Genomic DNA, 10,752 nt, shown 5'->3' on the forward strand with positions numbered 1-10,752 from the left:
GAAACTCTTTTTTTTTGGGGGGGGGCCTGGTCGTGGGGCCTGAACTCTGGGCCTTGGCACTATCCCTCAGCTCTTCAGCTCAAGTCTAGCACTCTACCACTTGGGCCACAGCGCCACTTCCGGCTTTTTTCTTTTTGCTTATGTGGTGCTGAGGAATCGAACCCAGGGCCTCATGCATGCAAGGCAAGCGCTCTACCACTGAGCCACCTTCCCAGCCCCCATGAAACTCTTATCTCCAATAAACCACTAGGGAAAAAAAAAGGAAGTGGCGCTGTGGCTCAAGTGGTAGAGTGCTTGCCTTGAGCTGAAGAGCTCAGGGATAGCGCCCAGGCCCAGAGTTCAAGCCCCATGACTGACCAAAACAAACAAACAAACAAAAAAATGGTCAATTCTTGTTATTATTATTGCTTAATTTTTGAATTGTGTTAATTAAAAAATTGATAGAAATTCTTGTTATTTTCTATTATTAAGTTTCCACATAATGCCCTTGGTTTGGTCCTTGGCCCACAAAACCATTTACCATTTAGCCTTTCTCAGAAAGAGATTGTCCATCATGTTCTAGCAAGGTCCCCCCCTTTTTTGGGGGGGGTCGGTCCTGAGGCTTGAACTCTGGGCCTGGGCACTATCCCTCAGCTCTTCAGCTCAAGGCAAGCACTCTACCACTTGAGCCACAGTGCCACTTCTGGTTTTCTGAGTGGTTTACTGCCCAAGCTGGTTTTGAACCGCAATCCTCAGATCTCAGCCTCCTAAGTAGCTAGATTACAGGTGTGAGCCACCAACGCCAGGCTGGTGTCCCCTTTTGAAGTGGGACACCTGCCTGGAAATCCCCCATTACCTCAAACCTGGCGTGGGAATCTGACAGACACACAGCAGCTTGGGTTAGCAGAGCTCTGAGATAACCAGCAGTAGAAGGGGTGTGAGGCCCCATTGAGCTAAAGCCAGGGCAGTGCTGACCAGACTGACTGAACAAAAGCTCACAGAAATAGCTCTTCCTTCGCTGAACACTCTCCAGGAAGGCGGCTCTGGGGAGCCGAGGGGACCAGGTTGGAGCCATTGTCCACTTGTAGGCCAGCTCTTAAGCTGCCATAGCAGCTTGGACTGGATGAATTCTTGGACTTAGTTGACCAGAGAATATTTCTGATATGTGTTCTAGCCCCATTTCCAACTCCTGGCAAATTTGCAGTCTTGCTTCACCCAAGACATTAAAAGGTAGAAAAAATATTCTGAGGATAAATATGTTTTGCATGCTGCCCAAGGAATCTCTTTCCTGAAGAATCCAACGCATAATTGTTCCAGCTAATGAAAAGGAAGTCTTGTGCTTCTAGCGGTTCAGACTCCAGGAAGGATCTGGGACTCTTTCTCAGAGCCTTAGTTTAGCCACCATGCAGCTTCCAGAATGTCCAGAGCTTCCCATTTCCATCATTCAAGGAACTTCTGGGATTGGACAATAAGAGGTGGTTTCCAGCTTGCCCCATGACTGATGGATGCAAGGTTGAGCTTTCTTCACTCTGGTCAAGCCTTTCCCCAACTTTCAAACATGTTCCATCCCTCAGGGAGCAGAGTGAGTAGGAGACATGTCCATGAATGGGAGGAAAGTGTACATGAAAAATAGGCACAGGTTATGGAACCCTACAAAGCAGTGGAGGTCCAGGCAGTTTGTGCATATGTGTGCACATGTGTGGTCTTCCTAGAGGAGAGAGAGCCATGTTACAGAGGCCAGGGGAGTACCACAAGTACAGGGTCCAGAGAACAACATGTCCATGGAGTAAGAGACAAGGCCCAACATGGAAAAGGACAGCCCTTGGCTCCATATTGGAGCCTGGGCTTTACTGCTGCCCAGTCCCCTGAGGGGTGCGTTGGTAGACACTTGTTTGAGTAAGGATGGATTATAGAAGGTCATGGGGGGAAGAAACAGTGGCAAAACCCAGTAGGAAATGATGAGGCCTGTGCCTAGGCAACAGAGTCCATGGTGGACCCCTGGGAAGAGTTGGGGAGGCGAAATCAGTGGCATTCAGGCCAAGAGTGAGGGAGGGAAGCCTCTTGGGAATCTTCCAGATTTGCAGCTCTATTGGTCTCTGGGGAAGAGATGGATTATCCTTCCTGCCCTCCTCTCCTGCCCAAGACCCCTGATGATGTCCCCAAGCCCTAAAGCAGGGTGTCAACAACTCTCCCCTCCTTATCTTTCCTCCTCCAACTGTTTTCCTGGAGTCCTGGGGGAAGAGGGCAGGAGATGAAATCATGGAACAATAGGATCAGAAGCCAAATTTCTTCCTATTTCTACAATGGAAAACTCTAAGCGTATTGGGACAGGGTAGCTTTGTGAAGGGCCCTGATGAGGCAATGATTTTGAGACAGGAGCTGTTGTTGAGGGACAGCCAATGAATGTAAGGAGCAACAAGGTTCTTGCATTGCTGTCTTCTAAGTAGGCACTGGTGGTTATCTTCAGAATAGTGTCCTCTCCACTGGGGTGACTGTCCTACTGAAGACTAGCCTGCCTGTGTCCTCTTCTACACTGGTGCCCACAGAGGTCATGGACTAAAGAGACAGGGGTCCTCATGACCAACTAGAGATCAAAGGGAGTAGAAAGGCCCAGATGTGGTTTAAAAGGTCATATTTCAGCCGGGCGCCAGCTACTCAGGAGGCTGAGATCTGAGGATCTCGGTTCAAAGCCAGCCCGGGTAAGAAAGTCCATGAGAGACTCTTATCTCCAATAAACCACTAGAAAACCAGAAGTGGCGCTCGCCTTGAGCTGAAGAGTGCAGGGACAGCACCCAAGCCCAGAGTTCAAGCCCCACAACTGACAAAAAAAGGTCTTATTTCCTCCCCTGCCACTTCCTAGTTGTACTAACTCAGACAAGCACCTTCACCTTCTTGAGGCTCAATTTCTTTGGGGGGGTGGTTAGTACTGGGGTTTGAACTCAGGGCCTCATGCTTTTCAAGGCAGGTGCTTAAGACACAGTCATGTCTCTGTTTTTCACTGGTTAACTGGAGATAGGTTCTTGCTTCTGGCCCAAATATGTACCTATTCTAGTCTTCCCATTGTTGCTGGGATGGCAAGTATGTGCCATCATATCTATCTCCCCTCCATTAAAAGGAGTCTCCTGGATTTTTTTGCTCAGGATGTCCATGATCCTCCGATTCATTCTCCCACACAGTTTAGGATGACAGGAACAGCTCTAGGTTGAGAAGGGGAGAATCTCATGAACTTTTTGCCAAGGCTGACCTGGAACCATGATCCTCCCATCCTTAGCCTTTCAAATTGCTAGAATTACAGATGTAAGCAATTGGTACTAGGCTGCAAGTCTTTATTTGCAATTGAAAATGGTTATTATAGTTGCTTTTCTTTTTTTGGGGGGGGGGTTCAGTCGTGGGGTTTGAACTCTGGGCCTGGGCGCTATCCCTCAGCTCTTCAGCTCAAGGCTAATGCTCTACCACTTGAGCCACAGCGCCACTTCTGGCTTTTTTTCTTTTTGCTTATGTAGTGCTGAGGAATCGAACCCAGGGCCTCAGGCATGCAAGGCAAGCGCTCTACCACTAAGCCACCTTCCCAGCCCCTATAGTTGCTTTTCTTTATCTGGGGTTTTACCTTGTAGGATTTTGTTTACCCATAGTCAATCATGGCCTAAAAAAATACTAAATGGAAAATTCTAGAAATAAACAATTTATCCATTTAAAATAACTTTAAAAGGTATTTTTAATTAATTTGCTTTACTGTTATTATAGAGGTAATGTACAGAATGACATTTCCTTTCTTTTTCTTTTTTTTTTTGGCCAGTCCTGGGGCTTGAACTCAGGGCCTTGGCACTGTCCCTGAGCTTCTTTTGCTCAAGGCTAGCATTCTACCACTTGAGCTATATGCCACTTCTGGCTTTTTCTGTTTATATGGTAATAAGAATTCAAACCCAGGGCTCCATGAATGCTAGAAAAGCCACATTCCCAGCCCCCATTTAAATTTTTTTTGTTATAGCACATTGTTATAATTACTGTGATTTGTGATTTTTTGTGGGGGGGGCATACTGGCATTTGTACTCAGGTCCTTCTGCTTGCTGGGCAGGTACTCTGTAACTAAGCCATATCTTCAGCCCTAATGATTACATTTTTATTAGTTATTCCTGTTACTCTGTTACCGTGCCTCATTTATAAGTTAAATTCTATCATTGGCATGTACATACAGGATCTATCCATAGTTTCAGGCATCCTTTGAGGGTTTGAGAACAGGTCCCCCACAGAGAAAGCGAGGAATGTCTGTACACCCAGCTCATGGGATTACTGTGTCAACCTAGGGGAGACTGTGTCTAGGGAGGATTAAAAGGGATATGAAAGCCAGGACAGTGCCTGAAGGGAAATACACAGCTGGAGGCTTGCCTACCTTTGTCCAAATGACTTAAGGGCCAAAGTCAAGTTGAGTACATTCTTAAATACGTTTTCTCCTCCAACCTTAACAGATATTCCATCATACTTAAAGGGCAGGTTTCAATGTGGAGTTCCTAGACTCTCTGGAGTTTCATGTGGGCCACCATAGCATAGGAGAAGCCATCTTTGGCTGTTATTACAAACCCCACTCCACCCCCGGAATTCGGCCCATGTGACTTTTCTCTTCCCATCCCACCAGCTCCATTCTCCATGTTAAGGATTTCATACTGATGCATGACTACAGGAAGAAGCCCCAGCCTCTAATATGTAACACACACACACACACACACACACACACACACTACAAGCAGCTGTAGGCCTAGAGGTGCACACTCTGGGTATCTAGGAAGGATAGATTCCAAGTGAAGCCCACACAGATCCTGGAAGAAGGCTCAAGTATCCTGGGGCTGGGAAATGCAGGGCTGTAGAAGGGTAGGGAGGGGATAAGGATGCTGCCACTACATGAGCACATTCCGTTTGCCTTGAAGACTCTGTGCCCCACGGAGGGATCATGGCAGGAAGAAGACAGAGCAGGGCCTCACTTGGATTTGGGCCCCTCTTACTGGGTGTAAGGCAACAGGTTCTGTTCTGAACTATTAAGAAATAATGAGTAGGAGGAACTATGCTTTTCCTCTGCAATGTTTTGGTAATATTCTCTCCTCTCTCTCTCTCTCTCTCTTTCTCTCTCTCTCTCTCTCTCTCTCTCTCTTTCTACTTAGGAACAATGTAGGGATAATTTACATGCTAGATGGTCAGGGAAGTAAGAGAGTAGATGTCTTTGGGGACAGATGAACCAGGATGCCAAGAACTCTTGGGTCAAGTCCAAGGCTTCTTCAGGCCTGGGAGCTGCTAAGCCTCTCCCTTCCCACATCTCTTGAAGACTTAGCAACCTGTTATTTATTATCTGAAAGCAGAGAATCCTTAGAGTCCTAGACAAGAGCAAGGCCAAAAACCTGGAGGGAAGCTGCTCCAAGCACAATGAAAAGTGTAATGCCAGAAAAGGGGACTTGGACAGACACAGTGACACCCACTTGGACACCCCAAGGCTGAGCTTTAGGCTCTGTGCCATGCTTCCACACCAGGTGAGCCTATACACCTAGGCCCTGGTGAAGCCAGAGAGAGCCATGCAGGGAGGATGAGGGGCTGGGCCAAGAATCAAGAGCCAGATATATGGGCCTGGCTGAAGGGGTTGTGAGCCCTCTGAAAGGGAACATCTAATCCCAGCTATCAGCTGTCTGAGGTTGGTAGTCCATTCCCTTGATTTCCCCTTTAATAAAAAGAAATTAGAGCTGGGCACTGGTGGCTTACCCCTGTAATCTTAGCTACTTAGGAGGATGAGGTCTGAGGTTCAAGGTTCAAAGCCAGCCTGGGCAGGAAAGACCATGCGACTCTTATCTCCAACTAACCACCAGAAAACTGGAAGTGGTGCTGTGGCTCAAAGTGGTAGAGCACTCTCTGTGAGCTGAAGAGCTCAGGGACAGGGCCCAGGCCCAGAGTTCAAGCCCCATAACTGACAAAAAAAAAAAAGAGTTAAAATGTTTTCCTTACAGACTAGTAATAAAGGCTTAATTATATAAGGTATTGTACTGGATCAGAGAATGGGTACCCAGTGATGATTGATATGGTCACAGTGCCTGGAAGATCCCATGAAGAACTACTTGAACTTGTATGATCTTCAGTAGATCATGGCCATGGGTGAGTCTTGATTACATCTAAGAATATCTTATTGGTTGGAAACATTTTGCTGTCAATGCTCAGAGATATCCTCAGAAGCTAATTTGTTGGGTGATGGTGATTCACACCTATAATACTAGCTACTCCAGAAGCTGAGATATGAAGCCAGCCCAGGCAGAAAAGTCAGTGAGACTCTGATCTCCTAACCAGCAAAGAGCTAAAAATAGAAACATGGTTTAAGTGGTAGAATACTAGTCTTGAGTGCAAAAATGAAGCAAGAATATGAGGCCCTGAGTTCAAGAACCAGTACTAGAACACACACACACACACACACACACACACACACACACACACACACACACACACACACATTCTTTTCTTTTTTGTCGGTTGTGGGTCTTGAACTCTGGGTCTGGGGGCTATCCCTCAGCTCTTCAGCTCAAGGCTAGCATTCTACCACTTGAGCAACAGCACCACTTCTAGTTTTCTGGTGGTTAGTTGGAGATAAGAGTCTCATGGACTTTCTTGCCCAGGCTGGCTTTGAACTGCAGTCCTCAGATCTCAGCCTCCTGAGTAGCTAGGATTGTAGGTGTGAGCCTGGCTAACACATATTCTTACAAAGCACTTGCTGGAGGCCCAGTGATACCATTTTTGTGCTCAAGTCACCTTTGACAGATAAAGGAAACCTAAGAAGGGTTAGGAAATTTGCTATGTCTGTGGCATATGGCAGGTCCCAGGCAGACTGGCTCCAATGTCCACCCTCCCTACCTCTATCCCCTCCCTCCGGGTCCAGACATTTGCTGTGCATTTGCTGGGGTAACCTGGCAGCCTAATTGGCTGGTGTCATCAATGTTCCCTGCTCCAAACTGACTGATTATGGGCTGAAATTAGTCACTTTGGCCTTTTCATTGATGATCATCCTGCCTCAACAAGTTTAGACTTTCTGACAGTGACACATTTGTCCCCTGTTCCCCTACCCTACCTGCCCTCCCCGACACACACTCTAGACTTGAAAAACTATATGGTAAGAAACATTGTTTTTCAGCTACCATGGGAAAACAACCACTTCTGAAATCATTTATTTACTGCCTAGCCTAGGACAGTGACCCACTTGAGCACTTGTGATGGTCATGCAGTGACCTGAGAGTGGGATGCATGAGCAAATCCAGCTGTGGGTAGAAGGCTGGAGTCAGCTGCCTGGAATCCACAGACTTCTGCCTGTTAGGAGCTAAAGCAGGATTTGAACCCAGTTTCCCAACATGCCTCTGTCTCTATGTGTCCTGTGGCCTGGGCTGGTTCCAGTGATAACACTCCCAAGGGAGGGGCCCCTGTGGGCTCCCTCCCACCCCCAGCCCCACTTGGGACATCACCAGGAAGGGTGGGAATGGCTGTGGACCATTTGCTCTGCCGTTTGGCATGGATCCACAAAGCTACATTAAGTGTTCTTTTCCGAGCTGTTTGTGGGCAGGAGAAGCTTCAGAAATGGGATGAACCAAGGCACCTGGCTCCCCAGGGACAATTTCTGAGTCCATCTCCCCACCTTGTTTATTTGTAAAATGGGAACACAGACCCCCAAATGGAGTATGTTTTACATTAATCCAAATAGAAGCTTGTGGCATTTCTGTCTGCACTTGAGACATGTTTATACTGCTAGGTCCATTATGAATCTGTTTAATATCCCTCGAATTCTCCAAGTTCTTCCATCCCTGTAGCCAGGAAGTGGGTAATGTGCACATAGAGAAGATATTTCCAGGCATTCAGACCTTTAGGCAAATGAGAAATCTTTTTTTTTATTTTTTTCTCTCTCATTAAAAAGGGGGAAAAGCTTGTTGCAAAAAAATTAAATTCTTCCTGTTTAAAATGATTTTTCCAAAGAGCTTTTCCTTGTAGGAAATTGCTTAGGTCCTAGAGAGATGCTGGGAGAGGAAGTGGCCAGTTAGGAGAGGCTAGAGCTGGTGAGAAAGCATCTCTCTACCCTGGGATGCTAGGGATGTGGAGGTAAGTGGTCATGGGGGGAGGAGGGGGAGCAGGTTCTGAGGAAAGACATCTGGAGATCTGTAGTGAGGCACTCAAGGTCACCCCAGGGCTGCCTTAGCTGCTGGGGGCCCCCTGAGAAGCCAGCATCAGCCTAATCCCACCAGATTAGGAACAGGTTTCCTGCAGCCCTGTTGGCAAGAGGGGGCTCCCTGCTTGTTGGCAGAACAAAGAGGTATTATTTTAAGGAGAAAAATGAGATCGTTATTATAGCTTTACTTCTCCAGCAGAAATGTTGTGGTGTTAGCCTAGCCAGAGCTGAACTGAGAAGCAGGCGGTGCCAACTGGAGGGTGAGCTCAGTGCGGGAGAGATGAAGGTGTTGCCAGAAACTGGTGGGTTAAGAGGCAACTTAAAAGCTGCTTTCATTGGGCCTGTGAATTAACTAAAAGCTGGACACCCATCCCTCCCCCATTTTGCATCCGGGCTCTTTAATCAGAGCCATTTTCCCCTGTAGTCACTTTACAACCATTTTTGGGCTCCAGAAGAATGAACAGGCATTCACTGGTAAGCATCTTGTGACAAAAGGAAAACTGTCCCCTCAGACAGGCAATGCCATCTTCTTAATAACTTGAAGAGAACAGTCAAAAGCTACAGACTATCAGTCAAGCCTCCAGAGAAAACCATTGTGACTCAAGACTGTTGTAACTATGCAAACTTTCTCACTCCCTGCCCCCAATTCTCCGTATTTAACCAGAAGCCAATGACTGTACCCCTGAAGATGGCTGAAGATGCACTGAAGGGCTGTCTTCCCGTGTCTGCCATGTAAGTAAATCTTGCTCTGTCCCTCAACTTGTCTTTTTTTTTTTTTTGGTCAGTCATGGGGCTTGAACTCTGGGCCTGGGCACTATCCCTGAGCTCTTCAGCTCAAGGCTAGCGCTCTACCACTTGAGTCACAGCGCCACTTTCGGTTTTCTAAGTGGTTTATTGGAGATAAGAGTCTCTCAGATTTTCTTGCCCGGGCTGGCTTTGAACTATGATCCTCAGATCTCAGCCTCCTGAGTAGCTAGGATTACAGGTCTGAGCCACTAGCACCGGGCTAACTTGTCTCTTTATTTGACATATGGGGGCAAATGGCTGAACCTAATCTGGGACTCCTGGACCTGAGGATTAAAATCTCCATTTCAGCATGTGGAAGAAAAGGTTCATGCTTGGAATTCTAAATCCCTTGTTGAAGCAGAACCTTTTGACCTCCCCTTGCCTCCTCTGTAATCTCTCCCTATTATCCTAGCCCACTCCCCTCTGATCCCTCTTTTTTGTTGTTGTTTTGGTCTGAGTCAGGAGCTTAAACTCCATTATCTAATGCTGGCTGGAGTTCTACGATCTGAGCCAGACCTCCAACCCTCTCCCCTTTTTTGTACAGTATCTCTGATCAGATGTCCATCACTTACCGTATTATCTTGCAGATAGGTCAGAAAGCAAATGGGACAATACCTGGTACATACTAGATGTCCATTGAATATTCCCTTCTTCCTTTCCTTCCTGTGGAAGAAAACAATACTGTATAATAAGGAATTGTGAGACTTCAGGATTTACAAATGTTAACGTCCCATAGGACTCTGGGAAATGTGGGGTCACACGTTACTTTTTAGATTCATCACCAAATTCCTGACAATGGTCTAGGGATGATACAAGTCACTCTAAGCCCAAAATTAAGAAGGAATGAGCAATGCACCCATGGCTCACGCCTGTAATCCTAGCTACTCAGGAGGCTGAGATCTAAGGATCAAGGTTTGAAACCAGCCCAGGCAGCAAAGTCCATGAGACTCTGATCTCCAATTAACCACAAAAAGCCAGAAGTGGATTTGTGGCTCAAGTGGTAGAGTACTAGCCTTGACCACAAAAGCTCAGAGACAGCACCCAGGCCCTGAGTTCAAGCCCCAGAACCATCACAAAAAAAAAAGAAAGAGGAGGAGGAAGTGGTAGAGGAGGAGCACGAGGAGGAGGAGGAAGAAGAGGGAGATAGAGAAGAGGAGGATTACAGGAAGCTTGAGGAACTTTCCTGATTCTTACCAAGAAAGAAACAGCATGGCCAAGAGCCCAGGTGAATAGAGGGCAAGAAGCAGTAAGATAATGTTGGCTGGAGGGAAGCAGCCTGAGTGCTGGAGAACAAACCTGCATAAAGTGGCCACAAACTTATACCAGTTGGAAATTTGACAAAACAAACATGGAAAGATGGAGGGCCCAGGAGTGACTCAAGTACTGTAGGACACAGAGCTCTGGCATTTTGGCTGCTTCAAGTCAGGCCCTAAAGCAAATATTCAAGCCAACTTTGATTTTCCATCTATGAATCACAAAGATTAACAACAGACCCTCTGGAAGCTTCCTCAGGAGGAGCCAAATCCCTTTGTTTCTGTGTCAATGCAGGGACACCTATTTGATCAATATATAAATACTTTATATGTTAAATTTTCTCAATTTTTTGTGATTGTTGTTCGTAATGTATGTATTTCCAGCCCTCTGGACAAATATCCCAATCCTATTGCTCTGGGCCAGGCCGTGGTTGGGGGAAGTATATCTCTGTGATACAAATTTGATGAGTGGGGCTGGGAAGGTGGCTCAGTGGTAGAGCGCTTGCCTTGCATGCATGAGGCCCTGGGTTCGATTCCTCAGCACCACATAAGCAAAAAGAA

The sequence above is a fragment of the Dipodomys ordii genome, unplaced genomic scaffold (genome assembly GCF_000151885.1).
Source record: "Dipodomys ordii isolate 6190 unplaced genomic scaffold, Dord_2.0 Scaffold147, whole genome shotgun sequence".
Lineage (NCBI taxonomy): Eukaryota > Metazoa > Chordata > Mammalia > Rodentia > Heteromyidae > Dipodomys > Dipodomys ordii.